This window comes from Sus scrofa, chromosome 7, assembly GCF_054392235.1.
Source record: "Sus scrofa isolate SSC_HxYL_T2T_F1_AM1 chromosome 7, Sscrofa_HxYL_maternal_Yorkshire_Landrace_v2.0, whole genome shotgun sequence".
NCBI classification, from domain to species: domain Eukaryota; kingdom Metazoa; phylum Chordata; class Mammalia; order Artiodactyla; family Suidae; genus Sus; species Sus scrofa.
In genome coordinates, this window is record NC_139389.1 from 85,595,377 (window position 1) to 85,614,513 (window position 19,137).

At 39.5% G+C, this 19,137-nt stretch overlaps 1 protein-coding gene and 1 long non-coding RNA gene across 5 annotated transcripts in view; both read right to left on the reverse strand.

Annotated features, from left to right (window-relative positions):
• LOC102160313 (T cell receptor delta constant) overlaps positions 1-19,137 on the reverse strand; it is a 660,440-nt gene that overhangs the window by 515,870 nt on the left and 125,433 nt on the right. The gene's annotated exons all lie outside the window — the stretch shown is intronic.
• On the reverse strand, positions 11,435-14,610 carry LOC102165899 (uncharacterized). Its single transcript, XR_014810878.1, has 3 exons — positions 14,478-14,610; positions 11,852-14,274; positions 11,435-11,733 (listed from the first exon to the last, which is right to left on the reverse strand). It is a non-coding gene; the product is annotated as an uncharacterized LOC102165899 (long non-coding RNA).

Genomic DNA, 19,137 nt, shown 5'->3' on the forward strand with positions numbered 1-19,137 from the left:
AGTGGCATAAACTTGTTAATGATGTTCTTTTGTTACTTTTTCAGCATTGCAGAATCTATGTATGGTTTTCTTTTACATTCTTCATCTTTATAATTTGTGTTTACCTTCTTTTAGAATGTTGGTAATTCTCTTGATAATTCTAGCTAGGAACAGATCAATTGTATTAATCATTTTAAGAAAATTAACCACATATTTCATGGTTATCTCTATTAATGTTTTCCTTAATCTTTGGCAATTTTAATTTTTAATTTTTCCTTCCTTTAGATTATGTTGAGTTTTATTTTCTTCTTTTTCTATCTTCTTTTGTTGAAAATTTGGATAATTGTTTTTCAACTTTTTTCCTTTGGTAATAGAAATATTTAAAAAGATAAATTCCTTTTCCTGTATTCTTTTAGCTGTGCCTCATACATATTTATATGTATGTGTTCTCACTATAATTTCTTTCAAAATATTTTCTAATAGCCATTGTCATTGCTTTTTTTACCCTATGACTTATTTTAAAACTTAGGGCCTAAATTCCAAATCTTAAGATTTTCTAGAGATATCATGTTGTGTTTTTTCCAAATCAATTCCCCTTTTGGTCAAGTAATAAATTCTGCATAATTTTAGTTTTCTTAAATTTACTAAGACTTTTTACAGCCAAATGGAGTGTGTGTGTGTGTGTGTGTGTGAGAGAGAGAGAGAGAGAGAGAGAGAGAGAGAAACTGTTTCATCTACACAGCAGGGTTTGGCTGGAGCCTCAGCTGCAGGTTTGGGTACAGGCTGCAGGTGCCTGGAGAGCATTTGCACTTGCTGCACAGAAGTAGGTGGCTGAGTCTCCAGGCTGGGAAGCCTTGATGTGCAAGGACACATGTTTGGCACTTTGACTGAGGAAAACTCTCAATCTTCCATCTTCCTTTGCAATTGAACCAGAACGTATGGCGATCAATAATTCAGGTCCTTTGCCAGGATGTTGCCGGTACCATGGGAAGTAGTCAAAGGCACTGTTCTCATAAGTACAGTTCAGAATTGAAATGTCTCCTTCCTGGACTGTCAAAGGTTGAGAGCTCTGTTTCACCTGCTGCTGGTCCCTTTTTTCCTTCTGTTGGCCGCTCACCCCTGTTTAAAGAGATAAAATATCATCAGGTCCCCACATTGATATTTCCTTTTTAAAGTTTCTACTTGCATGGATTTTTCTTATTCTCCCCAATTGACAACATATCCTAGGGTTTCTTCTTTGCAACTCACAGCCTAGTTGAAGCCACAGAACCAAAAATGATGCTCCCAGAATCTTGTCCATTGTTCCTGGCACCAAAGCTCAGTGACAGCTCAGGTGATCGTCTAGTCTTCTCAGCCAGCTTGACCTCTGACTTTAAGTTCACATCTGCTATAATTCCTTCAACAGGCCCCACCCTCTCACAAGTCATTTCACCTAAAGCTATTTCTCAAAAGCAAGCATTTCCCCCTTTTGCCCTAACATAGAACTTGGTGAAAATCATTTTCGCCGAAAATCAGAAATCTTCTGCTTACACATGAATAAAGAGCAGTTTAGAATTTCTCTCCCATTCCCACCTCTTCCTTTTCCTGACACCCCCTAGAAGGTTAAAAATCATGTATCAGGACCTCCTCTTGAAGTGTTAATAGGGATAACATTATTTCATTATGAGGAAGACAATTCCCATGAAGTTTTATAAAAGTTAATCCCAAAATTAACTTATAAAGCATCACTGCTTTTATATTACAAATACTAATTAAAGTCTATTGAAGACATGCAATGGGCGTAATACACTGTTACAAGCTATTGTGGATCAGAACAGAGAGAATGTATATGCCTTTTGCCCTCATAGAACTTGAATTTTAACATGATCTTTCAGATATGTCCATAGTTTACATGGCCCTAAGAAATGATAGAAGGTTATTAAAACAATGTTAATGTCTTTGTGTTTCTGCTAAAATGTAAATCCGTCAAATGAAATATTTCTAAGAACATACATGAGGAAAATTAATTAAGAAGTACTGAAATTATCTGTTCTGTAGGAGCTTTAATTTCTAAATGGATAAGAGAGCCTAGAAAAAGTTTTCAGAGTTCAGTATATGGAACCATGACTGTTCAGGAATGCAATGTTTTTGGTAGTTCTCTTCCTGAGTTTGAACATTTAACATTTTCTTCACAGTTTATCTTCATAGGTAAAATAAAAAACATAAAGAATAAATTTGGCTTTCGATGCTAACACAGCAGGATATAGAGTCAGAAATGCAGGATAAATTCCAAGGCAGCCTGAAAAATAGTAGTGATCTACATTATAAATAATAGAAGCTAAAAGAAATAAGGAGCTCATTTTTTTGAAACACGGAGAGAAATTTTTTGTTTCTGTATTTGGTGTCATCTTAAATCCAATCAAAGAAAAACTCTGAGCTCTTGTCATGGCTCAGTTGTTAACCAACCTGACTAGTATCCATGAGGATGCAGGTTTGATCCCCAGCCTTGCTCAGTGGGTTAAGGACCCGACATTGCTGTGAGCTATGGTGTGGATTGCAGACACGGCTTGGATCCTGCATTGCTGTGGCTGTGATGTAAGTCAGCCACTACAGTTCTGATTCAACTCCTACCCTGGGAACCTCCATATGCCACTGGTGCAGCCCAAAAAAGCCAAAAAAGAAAGATAGAAAGAAAGAAAGAAAGAAAGAAAGAAAGAAAGAAAGAAAGAAAGAAAGAAAAGAAAGAAAGAAAGAAAGAAAGAAAGAAAGAAAGAAAGAAAGGGAAAGAAAGAAAAGAAAGAAAGAAAAGAAAGAAAGAAAGAAAGAAAGAAAGAAAGAAAGAAAGAAAGAAAAAAAAGAAAGACTCCATATGCCACTGGTGCAGCCCAAAAAAGACAAAAAGAAAGAAAGAAAGAAAGAAAGAAAGAAAGAAAGGAAAGAAGGAAAGAAAAGAAAAGCCCTTCATCATCCACCCTGACACAATGATAAGACAATGATAAGATATAATCCTATCTACTCCAGTACTCTAAGGGGATTTTTTTAATTGTTAAACTTTTGATATGTTTTCTTTTTCACTTATTAATTTTTTAATTTAAATTTTAATATTTTTCTTTTTATGGCCACAGCTGCAGCATATAGAAGTTCCCAGGATAGGAGCTGCATTGGAGCTGCAGGTACAGGCCTATGCCACAGCCACGGCAACACCAGATCCGAGCTGCCTCTGGGACTTACACCACATCTTGCAGCAATGCCAGATCTTTAATCCACTGAGAGAGGCTAAGGATCGAATCCCCATCCTCATGGATACTAGTCAGGTTCTTAACCCACTGAGCCATAATGGGAACTCTTCACTTATTCATTCATTAATGCATTTTTTCAATATATTTTTAATGAATGTTGCTGCCTGCCTACTAATAGGTCAATACTTGGGTCTCATTAATGAAAGAGACAGAGTCCCAATCTTCAGCCAACTGGGTCCCAGTACTCAAGTACAGTCAGATAAAAGCTACAAAGAGAAATGTGCATTTCTGTGATGTGACAAAGAAAACAGTAAACAACCGTACTTCTGGGCCCAGAATGGTTCTGATGGAGAAGATGCTTGAAGATTAGGCTATGTCTGGGTGACAGTATCATAAATTTATATTATAGAAGCAAAATGTGGCCGTGACTGTGAGGACAATATGTATTATTCAAAGAAGCATTGATTTTCAAAGCCTTATTTTTCAAACCATTAGATTAGAAAGTATACAGATACTACTTAGGTAGATGTTTGGATAGATGCATACATATCTAGCCACCCACATACATATTTGACAGAGATTTAAATTAAAGGAAAGTAGGAGATAATAATCTATTAGATTGTAAAGGATAATTTCTTGAAGATGTGTATGTGGGACGAATGTTAATTTTCTTTGAAGCAGCATCGCCCCCCTGTGGCCATATAGAGAAGTCACTCTGTAAAATTATGCACAACATCTTAAAAATTCATGTTCAACAACCATGCATCAATCAAAGCACTGAAATAAGTAAGTGGGTCTTATTATTATCTTGATCCAATGATTTCTTCAGACAGAAGGAAAGTTTTCCCTTGTTGAGATACTGGCCCTCAGACTGAGTCCCTGTAAGGAGTTGTCTTTCGTACCATAACATAACATCAAATGAAGAAGAGCCCTTCTCACTGAAGAGAACATGTCTTTAAAGAGATTCTACATTAGAAAGTTGTTCTACATTTTTGCTAACACTTGATATAGTTGTCTTTTTATTTTTAGCCAACATAATGGGTGTATAGTGATCTCATTACGGTATTAAACTTGCATTTTCATGATCACTAAGGATGTAGAAGAAGGGCTTACAAACTTTTACCTCCATATGCCACAAGTGCAGCCCTAAAAAGACAAAAAAATAAACAAAAAATAAAATCCTTGTAATGAAAAATTCATGTGGAATGTTTGGGACTCATGTCCTTGAAATGGTTAATAGTCTTGTTACCTAATAAAATAGTCAATGTTGGTTCTAGGTTGGCCATGAAGAGACAAATTTCTCCTTAGGAATAGAAGCCAGTAGCTATATGTACACTGTGTCTGGGTATCATTTTGAAAAATAATCACTGTAGTATGTTATATTTTTAATGTAAGGATTTTTCTTCATTTATGTATTGCCTACAAAGAATATGATATAGGCAGTGTTAATATAACAAACTTTTGTATCATTTTCCAAATTGACTATAATAACATTATCTTTAGAGGACTGAATGAAATAAGGCAATTATTATCTCAAGTAAAGACTATACCTGGGCAGTTTACTATTTTTTTAATGAAACAGCTTGTTTATGATAATAAAGCAATATAACAAATGTTCATTTTTCCCATGAGTTGTAAAATTCCATAAAAAATAATTTGAGAAGGAACTACTACTCCCCTATACCACCTAACTACTGTTAAATAACTGAATTATACATGCACTAAATATTTGTACATTCACTCACCATTCCTTAATCTGTGTAATACCAAGAAAATGCACATAGAAAAATTTATTAAGTACTAAACTTAGAAGGTACATTTTTGTCATTGATATCTTGCTGTTATCTAAGCCATGGAAATACCACCCATCCAGAGCAGAGCTTAAACATTCTGGGTAAATATCATTTGACCATTGTATGAATTTTTCTTCATGTATGTTTATGAGTAAAATTATTTCATAATTTTTTGTTGTTATTTGTTGTTCAAGGGCTACTCTACATCCAGTTTTATTATCAGAATTATGTTTGTCTTTTAGTATGAATGAACAGCTCTTCTACAGGACTTTCTTTTCCTTCAGGGGTAGCTTATAATATTATCTTGTTCTACATGTTTTAAAAGTAAATAAAAATAATGATTTTTCCAATTGGCTGTTTTTTAACTCTCAAACTTTAATAATTTAAGATAATGTTTTCCTAGAAAATAAACTATATGTTCAGTATTTAAAAATTGCATCTAATGCAGTTTGTATATTTACGTGACCTTTAAGAATTCCTCTAGAGCTCTCAGAATGTCAGCAACATCAATGGAAATCGGCCCCTTGTTTGGCCTTTTCCCCTTTTCCTTTTTAAGTGCAGGAATCCCTATCTCAAGGTCTGAGCCTGGGGAACAGGATCTGAGGTAGTATTTAAATAACTTGTCCATTATTTTCATTTGTGAGAAAATTGTAGTACTTCTCATAATTATAATATCTTCAATAGACATGACAGTATTAAACATTGTAAAAATTAACACTAATAATGTTTTCAGTTAAGGAATTAGTATATATGAGTTTTAGTCTGCCTTTGCTATGGATAATAGCTCTAAGCACAGCTAGTGTTTGACTTAAGAAAAGATATGATGTTTCTGTTTTTCATTATTAACACTCTCAGAATACAAGGGTTTGTAAATTAAAAAAATTTTTTTGGAGTCTTTTTTTGTCTTTTCTAAGGCAGCACCTGCAGCATATGGGAGGTTCCCAGGCTGGGGATCTATTCAGAGCTGTAGCCACTGGCCTACACCACAGCCACAGCAACGCAGGACCCAAGCCACATCTGTGACCTACATCACAGCTGCAACCTACACCAAAGCTCACAGCAATTCTGGATCCTTAACCCACTGAACGAGGCCAGGGATCAAACCTGCAACCTCGTGGTTCCTAGTCGGACTCGTTAACCACTGAACCATGACAGGAACTCCCCTAAAAATTTTTAATTTATTTCATTATTTACTTTATTTTTTGCTCTTTAGGGCCGCATCCATGACACATGAAGTTCCCAGGCTAGGGGTCAAATCTGAGCTGCAGCAGCAGGTCTGCATTTCACAGCCACAGCAACACAGGGGAGAGCTGCATCTGCACCATATACCACAGCTCATGGCAACACCAGATCCTTAACCCACTAGGCAGAGTTGGGGCTCGAACCCGCATCCTCATGGATACTAGTTGGGTTCTTTTCTACTGAGCCACAATGGGAACTCCACAACGGTTTTGCTTTTTTGGTTTTTGTTTTTTTTTTTTTCCGTTTTATTTTTTATTTATTTTTAAACTTTTTTTATATTACTCAAATGAATTTATCACATCTGTAGTTGTATAATGATCATAACAAACTGATTTCACAGGATTTCCATCCCACAGCCCAGGCACATCCCCCCACCCCCAAAACTGTCTCCTCCGGAGACCATAAGTTTTTCAATGTCTGTGAGTCAGCATCTGTTCCTCAAAAAAGTTCAGTCTGTCCTTTTTTCAGATTCCACATGTCAGTGAAAGCTTTTGATGTTGGTGTCTCATTGTATGGCTGACTTCACTTAGCATGATAGTTTCTAGGTCCATCCCGTTTTTTGTTTTTTAATAATGGAAGTATATGATGTGTTTGAGGATATTTGACTCCAGAAGTGGAAGGAGCTGTGGTGGTGGAAACAAGAGGTAGGAGTGACTCAAGAAGGGGTCATGAGCCAAGGAATCCAGGCGGTCTCCAGAAGCTAGAAAAGGCCAGGAGATGGATTCTCCCTTGGAGCCTCTGGAAGCAATCAGGCCTGCCAAGACCTTGCCTGGAGCCAGTGAGCCTGATTTCAGATTTCTTGTATCCAGAACAGTAAGAGAAAGAATTTGTTTTAAGTGACCAAGTTCATATTAAACACTGAGCACATACTTCTTGTTTGCTTTGCAACACTAGCAGGATGGGATGTATTTGCAATTGCCCCTTGGGACACATGTGGTGAGGCAGAACTGAACGTTCCTGACACCCAGCTAAGCTGGATAGCATCTTTACTGAAGTGAATTTTCTTTTCTTTTCTTTTCTCTTTCACTTTTTACCATTTTGGAGTCCAGCATATTGTGGTTAAATATTCACTTTCGTTCTGTTCTCTTTCCAGCTACTCAGCTAGTTCCAAGTTAGAAGTTTCTAGAGCAGAAGGAGATTCAGATTGAAAAGGAAGTAAAAGACCAAAGTCCCAAATCCGTAGGGCTAAGTGTCAGTGGCTAAAACTGTACCAGTGTAGGTGAGGAATAATGAGCAATGTGAATGCCCTGTGGTGGCCCCGCGGTGTGACTGTGGCTGGAGGAGGGGCTGAGCCCCGCGGAGGGTTCCTGTACAGGCTGCAGGTGCCTGGGGAGCGCTGTGCTCCCCAGCACAGAAGTACGTGGCTGAGTCTGTGATCTGGGCAGAGGAAATGTACAGCGAGCTGCGGCGTTCTTTAGTGACTGTCGTGGCGTTTAATCTTCCATTCCACTTGGTCCCCGAAGAAATGAAAAACAAGTGGACCAGGCTGCCATTTCGGTACTGACGATACCACTGCACGTTGTTCACAGTGGTGGAAAAATTGCACCAGAGCGTGGAGCTGGCCCCCTCCTGGAGACTCAGGGCTGGGGGACTCTGCTTCACATCCACTCCTCTCACACCTGATGAGAAACAGAGCGACAGTCACAGATGAAGGTCATTGTAACTCTTACAAAACCCTGAAAGTGCCCCCCTGGAAGATGAGAAGGATGTGCAGGACTTGTCATCCTTCCCCCAACCTCCTCAACAGTACAGCAGCTGCTCAGTCCTTGAGATCCCCCTGTGGGGCAGCCCCAACTCACAGCAAACCTGCGCCAACAGAAGCCCCAGCACAGGGCCCACTAGCCTCTTCATGACTCCTCCTTATTACCAGGAAATATTCACCTTCAGATTAACAGCTGAACCCCTGGGTTGGGAGTGGCATGACGTGTTCTGGAAATGTTCCAGTTCCTGCAGCCAATCAGCTCATCTAACAAACCCTGCTCAGGTGACACTCTGACATGAAGCCCCACCCTCTGGCTCAATTGAACTGAGAATGGGCTGGAGGAAGGTGGAATGGGAGTAGGGGTTAAAAAAAAGAGGTAATTCTCAATGGTTTAGATGTAATTTTGAACATGTGACATGGAAGTTCATATTTTTCCCCTGCTATATAAATCCTAGGCAATAAAAATAAATAAAAATCAGAAAAATCTCATGTTTATACTTCGAACTTCTTCATCTTCCCTTTTGTTTATGACTCCCCGCTTATCCAGGAGTCTTTTCTGAGAGATATGGATAAAGATATAATAACATGAATAAAGATAATAATAACAACATAAATGTAGATAATGCATCCCAGCCATAAACTTGAATCAAGGAATAAGGCAAAGTTATTAACTGAAAGGAATATTCAGCTAGGAACATGTTTTCCATGTGCTGATATGATTAAGTTTTTCTCCGCACACAATTATTCTCCCCTCTTTTGCTATTCTTAGCCCCATTTGTTCACCCAGGATTTCTCAAATACTTTGTTGAAAAAGAAATTTCAAATGAGTAATCTGAAGATTGAATTGGCTTTATTAGGCAATTCATGAATCAAGCAGCATCCATCTCATCCCACCTAGCACAGAAGGGTGCTCTGAGGGATTGTACGAAATGGAAGGTCTTTCTAGGAAAAAGGATGGTACAAGGGATCTATTAGGAAACAAAAAGATTATTTTTAAGCCAGGACGTCTTCTTTTGTCATGCACCTTTATTGCCTCCTCTTCCTCTGGAGGATGGAGAAAGGAAGGTCAAAACTGCAACTGGTCTAAGTGTTAAATGTAGGAAAGGCATCACAGGCTTTTAGCACAAGTGATGCCACTTGGGGCCCTTGTTTTTCATGTTAACACTTTCAACAGCTATTCTCAACAAGGTCTCTCAGGATAAGCCCTGGGTTTAAGTCCTATATTGCCTTCAGTGGGCTAAAACCTTAAGAAAAGAATACTCCTGGAGTTCCCATTGTGGCTCAGCGAGTTAAGGACCCAACTTTGTCTCTGTAAGGATGTGGGTTCCATCTTTGGCTTCGCTCAGTGGGTTAAGAATCTGGCATTGCTACAAGCTGCGGTGTAGGCCGCAGATGTGGCTCAGATTTGGTGTTGCCATGGCTCTGGTGTAGGCCTCAGCTGCAGCTCCAGTACCATCCCTAGCCTGGGAACTTCCATATGCCTGTTTTTTCAAATTTATTTTTATTGAAGTATAGTTGATTTGCAATATCGTGTTAATTACTACTGTACAGGATAGTGATTCAGTTATTGTTCACACATTACTTTTCATTCTTTTCCATTATAACAGGATATTGAATCTAGTTCCCTGTGCTATTCAGTAGGACCTTGTTGTTTGCCAAAACTGTATATAATAGTTTATAACTGTTAATCCCAAACTCCCAATCCATGCCTTTCCCCACCCCCTCCCCCTTGGCAATTACAAGTCTGTTTTCCATGTGTGTGAGTTTGTTTCTGTTACATAGATAAGTTCATTTGTGTCATATTTTAGATTCCACATATAAGTGGTATGCATGATATCTGTCTTTCTCTTTCTAACTCACTTCACTTAGTATGAAGACCTCTACTAGGTCCATCCATGTCACTGCAAATAGCATTATTTCATTCTTTATTATGACTGAGTAGCTTTCCATTGCATTTATGTACTGCATCTTCTTTATCCATTCATCTGTAGATGAACATTTAGGTTGTTTCCGTGTCTTGGCTGTTGTAAATGGTGTTCCGATGAACATTTGGGTGTATATGTGTTTTCAAATTATGGGTTTGTCTGGATATACGGCCAGGAATGGGATTGCAGGATCACATGGCAACTCTATTTTTAATTTTTGAGGAGCCTCTATACTATTTTCCATAACTGGCTGCACCAATTTCTATGTTTACTAAAGGCATTGTGATGGAGGGTGGGGGGATGCACTGGGGATTTGGGATGGAAATGCTATAAAATTGGGTTATGAAGACTGTTGTACACCTATGAATGTAATAAAATTCATTTATAAAAAGGTACTGTGGGAAATAATGTAGAAAAATAAGTAAAGATGATTAAAGGAGTTCCCGTTGTGGTGCAGCAGAAACAAATCCCACTAGGAACCATGAGGTTGTGGGTTCAATCCCTGGCCTTGCTCAGTGGGTTAAGGATCCGGCATTGCCATGAGCTGTGGTGTAGGTTGCAGACTTGGCTCGGATCCTGTGTTGCTATGGCTCTGGCATAGGCTGGCAGCTACAGCTCTGATTAGACCCCTAGCCTGGGAACCTCCATATGCCACAGGTGCGGCCCTCAAAAGACAAAAGACAAAAAAAAAAAAAAAAAAAAAAAAGATGATTAAGGAATCACTAACTATTATTGGTCCCACAGTGGGGATTAAAGAAATTGAATTAGAAGGGAGGAAAGGGGGACAGAGGAGCCTGGCTGAGTCTGATAAAGAAAGGGTGGGACACTGAGAACCACCAACCCTAAGATTCCAAGTGGAACTCTCACATGACACTGTGTTTAACTTACTGGGTTAATGAGCTAACTTACTGTTACTGGGGACCAGTAGGTAAAGAAGACCTTTTCCCTTGTCAATCTGACTATATTGTCTTTGGAAAAGTTACCCTATGTACATCCTTAAGTGCCAGCTCTAATTAAGTGCACCAGTCCCAAATGCTTTAGTCAAAGAACTGAAGTCCTTTAAGGAAAGGAGCCTCTCGGGATACTAATAAAATAGTCTGGAGATAAAGCAGTTAGAAATAAGCAATTATCCTGGGTTTTCTGATGCTTGAGAGATGAGATGAATACTGGAAAGGAAATTCACCGACTGCCTTACAGCAACCCACATGGCCAATCTCAAGTTACCCCAGCCCATCTCTATTTCAAATGACATGGGAGCATGTAACTTCCTCCAGCTTGTTGAAAATCCCTTAGTCTCATTCCCTCTAGAATGCTGACTCTTGAGGATAAAAATGCCAAACTTAAAAAAAAAAACAAAAAAACAAAAACAGTCTTCATTTGCAAGATGAAAAAAAGAAAGGAAAAGAATATGATACCCATAGGAGCAAAACACCTCCAGAACTCTGTATTGTTTGTACTGTTTGCCATCAAACAACACACTAACTTCCTGAAAATAACGCAGGCTGAGATGCTGGGTCTTTTAAGTTGCTGTGTCTCAGTGTGTTTGTGTTCAGCTCCCCCTGCAGTCTCAGTCACTGTGTCACTCAGAGCGCAGAAGTACTTGGCTGAGTCACTCAAATGGACTGATGTTTTCCTCAGGTGGAAAGAGGTTTCATTCTTCCTGAATTCAGCCCCAAAGCCTCTGATGCCTGAAACAAAGCTATTTCCAGACGTGTACTTCAGGAGAAGCTGGAGTCCTTGGTTGGGGTACTGCACGTACCAGAAGAGATAGGGTGGGACAGAAGAGGAGTACTTGCACCTCAGCTCCACAGCGTCTCCTTCAGGGACAGTGATGAGGCTGTCAGGCTGGGTCACTGACTGGGCTCCGGTTCCTCCTGAAACATCAACGCTGAATCAGTGAACTCGGCTAAAATGAAAAGTCTCTATTCAAAGTCAAACTGGAGGAGCAATGTTCCCTGTGTGGACAGGGGAGTACAATGGAATGGTACTCACTCAGGAACAGGAACACCTCAAGCATCAAGGTGAACACCAAGATCATGGTGTGGCAGTGAAGAGGCAGCAAGCTTCTTTCTGGGAGATTCCTCACAAACAAAAATCTGGTGACCCAGGGACTTGAACCCAGGTTGCTCTGAGGTTGAGGAGAAATGACAGGGGATTTAGATTTCTTCTGCTGATGGGTGTTGTAATGACTGTTAGGAAGAGAGGCTGCCTTAACAAAACTGCCTGCCTCTGGCAACTGAGTGTTTTACTTGTCACTGTGCCAAAAAAAAAAAAAAAAGTGTGAGAATATCTCAGATCTCTTTAAACTCTATGGAAGGAAGGTGTTTGTGAGCTTATTCTGATCTTTTACAGAAAAGCCATTTCCAAATTTAGACAGCAGCGCTCTCCAGGGGCCAAAATTGAGAGCAGAGAAAAGGTTCGCAATTTTTGTGAGGATTTGCCTCCTCTTTTCTGCCCTTTTACGGTTGAATTTCAAAGTATTATGACTATGTACAGAAAAGGATTTGTGTTTTGTAGGTCCTGAAAGTATTAAATTGGGCTTTTTAAAAGAACACAACATTGTGAATAAAAAATTTGTATACAAAATAATTTTTAGAATGAAGAGATAAAAATCACAACAAATTATAGTGTTTTTTTTTTTCTTTTGGCTTCCAGATTTAACTATGAAGCCAGAGGAAATAACCCAATATCTTTCCACTTCAAGACAGCCTTCAATCCAGATTCATACACACATGAAATTATCCTTCAGGAATAAAGGGAAAATTGAGACATTCTCAGATGAAGGGAAACTAGGAAAATTTGTCACCAGCAGACCTATCCTAAAAGAATGTCTAAGGAAAACTCTCTAAACAGAAATAAAATCATAAAGGAAGGAATCTTGAAATAATGGAAAGAGAGAAAGAACACAATAAGCCAAAATATGGATTAAAAAATAGGCTTTTCTTTTCCCCTTGAATTTCCTAAATTATGTTTGGTTTATCAGGAAAAAAATATATAGTACTACATAGTACTACATAATGAGGTTCTAAACATACATGGAAGAAATAGTAAAGAACATTATTTTACAAATGGGGATAATAAATCATTCAAATAGGTTGAATAATATTACTAATAGACTGTTTTGTGTATATGTAATGTAATACATAAAGAAACCATTTTTTTAAAGCTATGTAATGAGACACATCTAAAACACTATAGGTAATTTAAAAAATATTTCTAGAATATGTCCAATAACTCACAGGAAGTCAGAGGGAAAAATACAGGGAACAGGGGTTCCCGTTGTGGCTCAGCAGGTTAAGAACCCAACATAGTGGTTGTAAGAATGTGAGTCTTATCCCTGGTCCTGCTCAGTGGTTTAAGGATCCAGTGTTGCTGCAAATTGTGGTGTAGGTCACAGATGCAGCTTGGATCTGGTGTTGCTGTGGTTGTGACATAGGCCAGAAACTGCAACTCTGATTCGAGCTGTAGCCCAGGAACTTCCATATGCTATCGATGTGGCCTTAAAAAAGAAACAAAACAGGAGTTCCCGTCATGGTTCAGTGGTTAATGAACCCGACTAGCATACATGAGCACACAAGTGGTTGCCAACATTGTAAATACACTAGATGCCACTTAATAATGCTCTTTAAAAGAGTGAACTGTGTGGGAGTTCCCATTGTGGCCCATCAGAATAGAATTCGACTAATATCCATGAGGACGCAGGTTCAATCCCTGGCCTGGCTCAGTGGGTCAGGGAACTCGGGTTGCTGTGGCTGTGGCTAGACCAGCAGGTGTAGGTCCAATTGGACCCCCTAGCCTGGGACCCTCCACATGCCATGGGTGTGGCCCTAAATAGTTAAAGGAAGGAAGGAAGAAAGGAAGAAAGAAAGAGAGCGAACTGTGTGGAATATTAACATCGATACAACTATGGTTTAAATTGAAGTTGATAAAAATCTAAAGATCACAGAATTCATTTAATTTCAGATCATTTTCCCAGATGTTGTATAGTTAATTGCCTCTATCTGGAGGGAGAGTCAATGCAGAAAACCCCTTAATGGAAAAAGTTTCCTCAGCATCAAAATAGGGCGGTTAGAGTCCCAGATGCAGTGTTTGGGTACTGGTGACAGGTGTCTGTCATGCACTGTGCCTCACAGCACAGAAGTAGGTGGCAGAGTCGCTGGGCTGAGATGCTGCAATGTAGAAAACACTGTTTCTTGACGATTTATCCAATGAGGCTTTAATTCTTCCACTTATTTGTTCTCCCTGGTTCGCTTGAATTAACAGCAGAGAAGTAAGCCCTTTCCCAGGATACTGCCTAAACCACTGAAGGAAGTAAATAGCGCTATCGGTGTAACTGCAGTTGAGAACCAAGCCGTCTCCCTCTCGGACGCTCAGGGCTTCGTGGCTCTGATTCACATGCTGTTTACTGCTCACCCCTGTTCAGAAAGAGAGCACAGAGAGGGACTCGTGAGCGGCCGATTGTTCTTTAGAAATGAATTTTAAGATTCCTTTTCCACTCTTCACAGGAACTCCCAGAAGACCATGCAGGTACAACTCCCTATTCTTCTTTCTCTTTTCTGGGGAGAAATATCAGGGAATCTACCCATTCTCTGCCCATTTCCGGATCCCTCTAACTCACAGTCTAGTTGTAAGCAAAGGATGAACAAATGCAGGGATTTGTGCATCCTCTCCGTCACTTGGATTCACTGAGAACTGAATTCTTGCATCTGTAATACTGACAAAGTCTCACACAGTAAAAGATCTCTTTTGCTGCCTCTTCTGTTCAAACATTTCTACAGGAAACCAGAGAACAGCTCAACCAATCAGAGATAAGGGAGGAGCCTGGACCAACTCCTTCCCTCACAGCCCCCAAAGGGAATCAGTCCTGCTGAGACCTTGATTTCAGACTTCTGGCCTCCAGAACTTGTGGCAATACACTTTTGTTAAGTCATCTGGTCCATGGTACTTGTTATGTCAGCCCTAGCAAACTAGTATCCTGGATATGATGCAACTGCAACTCACACTGAGGATGTGACTTCCTTGTAAAGTATGCAGGTGTTATCTGAACTCTTGCTCTAAGCAGCTGACGGAGGACAGTGAAACAAATGGAAGCAATAGATCCCTCTTCCATTGCTTTGGTCTCAAATACTTTCCTTTCTTAGGCTCAAAAACACTCACTCAGGGCCAGGAGCACAGTCACCCCATCACCAGCCTCATGCTTGAAGCAGACACTAGACTCCAGGACCCCTAGCTGAGCCTCTGTGTCTGAACCTGGGCTGTGGGAACCACAGAGGAGGCACATCAGCTGAGTCGTTGGAGCCCAGCCCTTCACTTTGTGGCTGTCACTCCCAGGTCTGGAGTCAGCTATTGAGATAGTAATTCCTTCGTTAACACATCCCCACCCCAAGTTTAGTCATGTCACTAAAACTAGGATAAAACTATGAAATAGGCATCCACTCTCAACCCAGGGGTTCCCTTGAGAGCACTTTTAAGTTTTAAACTCAAAGAGACTGATTCTCAAAGAGGAAAATAAAAATTGTAAGGATAGGAGGATCCACCCAGAACACTTTTCATGTTGATTTTTCACAACCCAAGAAAGAATCGATCTTATTGGTGAACTGACGCTCTGAGGAGCTCAAAGCATTTTTCTTTAAATTCAGGAAAATCACCAAGACTTCTACAGCTTTGAGAGGATGGAGAAAGTCTACCTAAATGACAAGAAAGAGTAAATGAGACTCAGATGTAGAGGATGATATGCTCAAAGTGATTGAGGAGGTTAAGGTCAGAACCTAATCTAGAAGCCAAGTTGCCCTATTCTCTGGTCTCTTAAAATTCCTCTGGGATGGGAGTTTGTGGTTAATAGATGCAAACTATTACATTTACAATGGATAAACAATAAGGTCCTACTTATAGCACGGGAACTACATCCAATCTCCTGGGATAGACCATGATGGAAAATAATATTTTAAAAAGAATATATATATATTCTTACATATATTATAGAATATATATTAATATATAATATATGAAATATATATTCTCATATATATTATAGAATATATATTCTTATATATATCATATATGTGTGTGTATATATACATACACACACACATGGCTGAGTCACTTGCTGTGCAGCAGAAATTGGAACATTGTAAATCAACTATATTTAATTTTTTTAAAAATGCCTCAAGGGATCATATGTTTCTAGGAGGGCATTTATAGACAGCACACCCTGCTATAAAGGGAACAGGAGACCTAGAAATGCACCCATCCTTAGACTCCACAAACCCTGTTCATAACTGGCCTTTCCTCATTCTCTCTGTGTGCCCAGTGGTCCCACACAAAGTGGACCACAGATGAGAGAAAGGAGGGAAATCTGAAACTATAAAAAAGAAGGAGGGAGTAGCCTTGAAAATGTTTTCTTGTTATCTTCCAAATATAAGAGAACTGAAAGAGATTAACATATAGAAAGATTTAATTATTTCATTAAAAATAAAGGAACAAATAGCTACAAAAAATTTTGATTCAACAGTATTCACCATCATGATAATAGCTTTTGTCATTAAATTGGGACTTTCCCCTTTTCACCTTTTTTTTTTTTTTTTTTTTGTCTTTTTGCCTTTTCTAGGGCCGCTCCTGCAGCATATGGAGGTTCCCAGGCTAGGGGTCTAATCGGAGCTGTAGCCACTGGCCTACGCCAGAGCCACAGCAATGCGGGATCCGAGCCGCGTCTGCAACCTACACCACAGCTCACGGCAACGCCGGATCCCTAACCCACTGAGCAAGGCCAGGGATCGAACCTGCAACCTCATGGTTCCTAGTCAGATTTGTTAACCACTGCACCATGACTGGAACTCCCCCTTTCACTTTTGAATACCCAGAGTTACATAAAGCATTCCACTAACAACAGGTCTAACTCTGTTAACATGGCAAAAACTGGCACCTGTTTTATACCAAATTTCACCATTCATTAAATCATGGATAAATTTATTGTCATTGTTGGTGAAAAGTCATTACCTTCATCATTAAAAAAGAGACGTTGTACTTCATCCAAAGAGGACATTGTTTAATCAGAATAAGATGTTCTGAGGTCCTCTAACCACCTCTTACTTGAGTTAATACACAGTACATGTGTGTTGTCCAACTTTCTGAAAAGCAGTGATCTCCCAGTTAGAGCATTTTTTCTATGCAAGATCTCCCAGTCACTTGAACCAAAATCATCAGGTAACTCACTAAAAAAAGCAGAATCCCAACTTCATGTCAGACCTATGGAATTAGAATCTGTAGCTCAGAATCAGATGTATTTTTTCTTCATATGATTCTTAAATATATAGCAAAATTTAGGAATTTAAGAAACACTGTCCAATTGCTTAACCCCTGAGTTTGTTTGTTTTCTTTTTAGGGCCACCCCTGAGGCATATGTAAATTCCCAGGCAAGGGTTCGAATCGGACTTGCATCTGTGACCTATGCCACAGCTTGCTGCAAGCCGGATCCTTAACCCACTGAGCAGGGCCAGGGATGGAACCCACATCTTTGCAGAGACTACATCAGGTCCTTAACCCATTGAGCCACAATGGGAACTCTGAGTTTTTATTTTCTTAATCTCATTTTATATTGCCTGCAGCATTTTCTTTATCTCAGAAAGCCCTTCATCTTTAAAGATACTTAAGCCTCAGTTTCCTCACCTAAGGATGCATGAATATTACTCCATGGTTTTTGGATTATTAAATGAATAGGTAAAGTGCTGAGTAATGGCCCTGGCATTTGGTAAGGGTTCAATAAATGATAGTGAAGATAATGATGGTGACGATGAAAATGATGAAATGAGTCAAGTGGAAACAAGAATCCCATGATACTTTTTTGATCTCTTCTCCTGAATACATTGGGAAGACTGCAAAGCTATAAGCCCATAAGGTTAAAACTGACAAAACCAGATACTGTGGTTATAGGACTACTACCTCTGTCTCTCTCTCCCTAAATCAGGAAGCTTCTACTTCTGCTTCCCCCTTTGCAGACCTTTTCCCTCTTCCCCTCCCTGCAAGGGAGGGGTGAGGAGGGCTGATTCTGTCATCCAGAGTCAATTTATCTGTAGGAGATTAGTCCTTAGTCTAACTTAAAATGTGGGGCTCCAGACTCCACTCATTCTACTCATATCCCTTGCATTTTTAAGTCTTTGACTACCTGTGATAATAAGCATTTCTAAAGAAAGCTAATTTTTTCCCCTGTGATTGGTTACCTTTCTCTCCATTTCACCCAGGATGCCTGAAAAGTCATCCTTTGGCCAACTTGAGGCATGGTCTACATTTGGCCAACTTAAGGTATGGTCTACCTCTCCTACTTATCCTTATAGGAATTCTGAGCTTGCTTTTCTGGATTCAGAAGGATGTAGGAAACTGCACTTGGGTCTGAACTTCAACCCAACTTTCCACTGTGGAAGTAATAAGATGCTGAGTCAGCTAAAAGTCTTTCCTCACTTTCCATTTGTATTGAGCTAAAACCTGTAGCATCCTCAGGAATCTTCCTAGTGGGGGGCAGGACAGGATTTGGACATTCTTGGGTGTCTGGCAATATTATCATATGACATAAAATTCCCAATTCAAGTGGAAATTAGCAAATACTTTAGCTGAATAATAACAACTATGTGATATACCAGATGTGGAATACAGCAAAAGCAGTACAGATCCCTGACTTAGAGTTTTCTGACTGTATAATGGTATGAAACTGACATGCATTCAGTAAAAAATTCAGGAGTTCCTGTCATGGCTCAGTGATAATGAACCCAACTAGTATCCATGAGGATGTAGGTTCAATCCCTGGCCATGCTTAGTGGGTAAAGGATCCACCATTGCTGTGAGCTGTGGTGTAGTTTGCAGATGTGACTCAGGTCTGGTGTTGCTATGGCTGTGTCAACCCCTAACCTGGGAACTTCCATATGCCATAGGTGCAGCCCTAAAAAGACAACAACAACAATGAAACACACTCATATTTTGAAACTTGATCTTTGGGCCAGTGAAATGCAGTATGATGCACTCATGATACTGGACAGCAGCAGCAGCCACAGCTGCAGTCAGCCACACAATCACAGGGTAAACAACCGACACACCTGCAACAATTATGTATCCAGACAACCACTCTGTTTTTCACTTTAAGTACAGTGTTCAATAAATTACATGAGATAGTCAGCACTTTGTTATAAAATAGACTTTGTATTAGATGACTTTGTCCAACTTTAGGCTAATGTAATGTTCTGAGCACTTTTAAGGTAGGCTAGGCTAAGCTATAATGTTCAGTAGGCTAG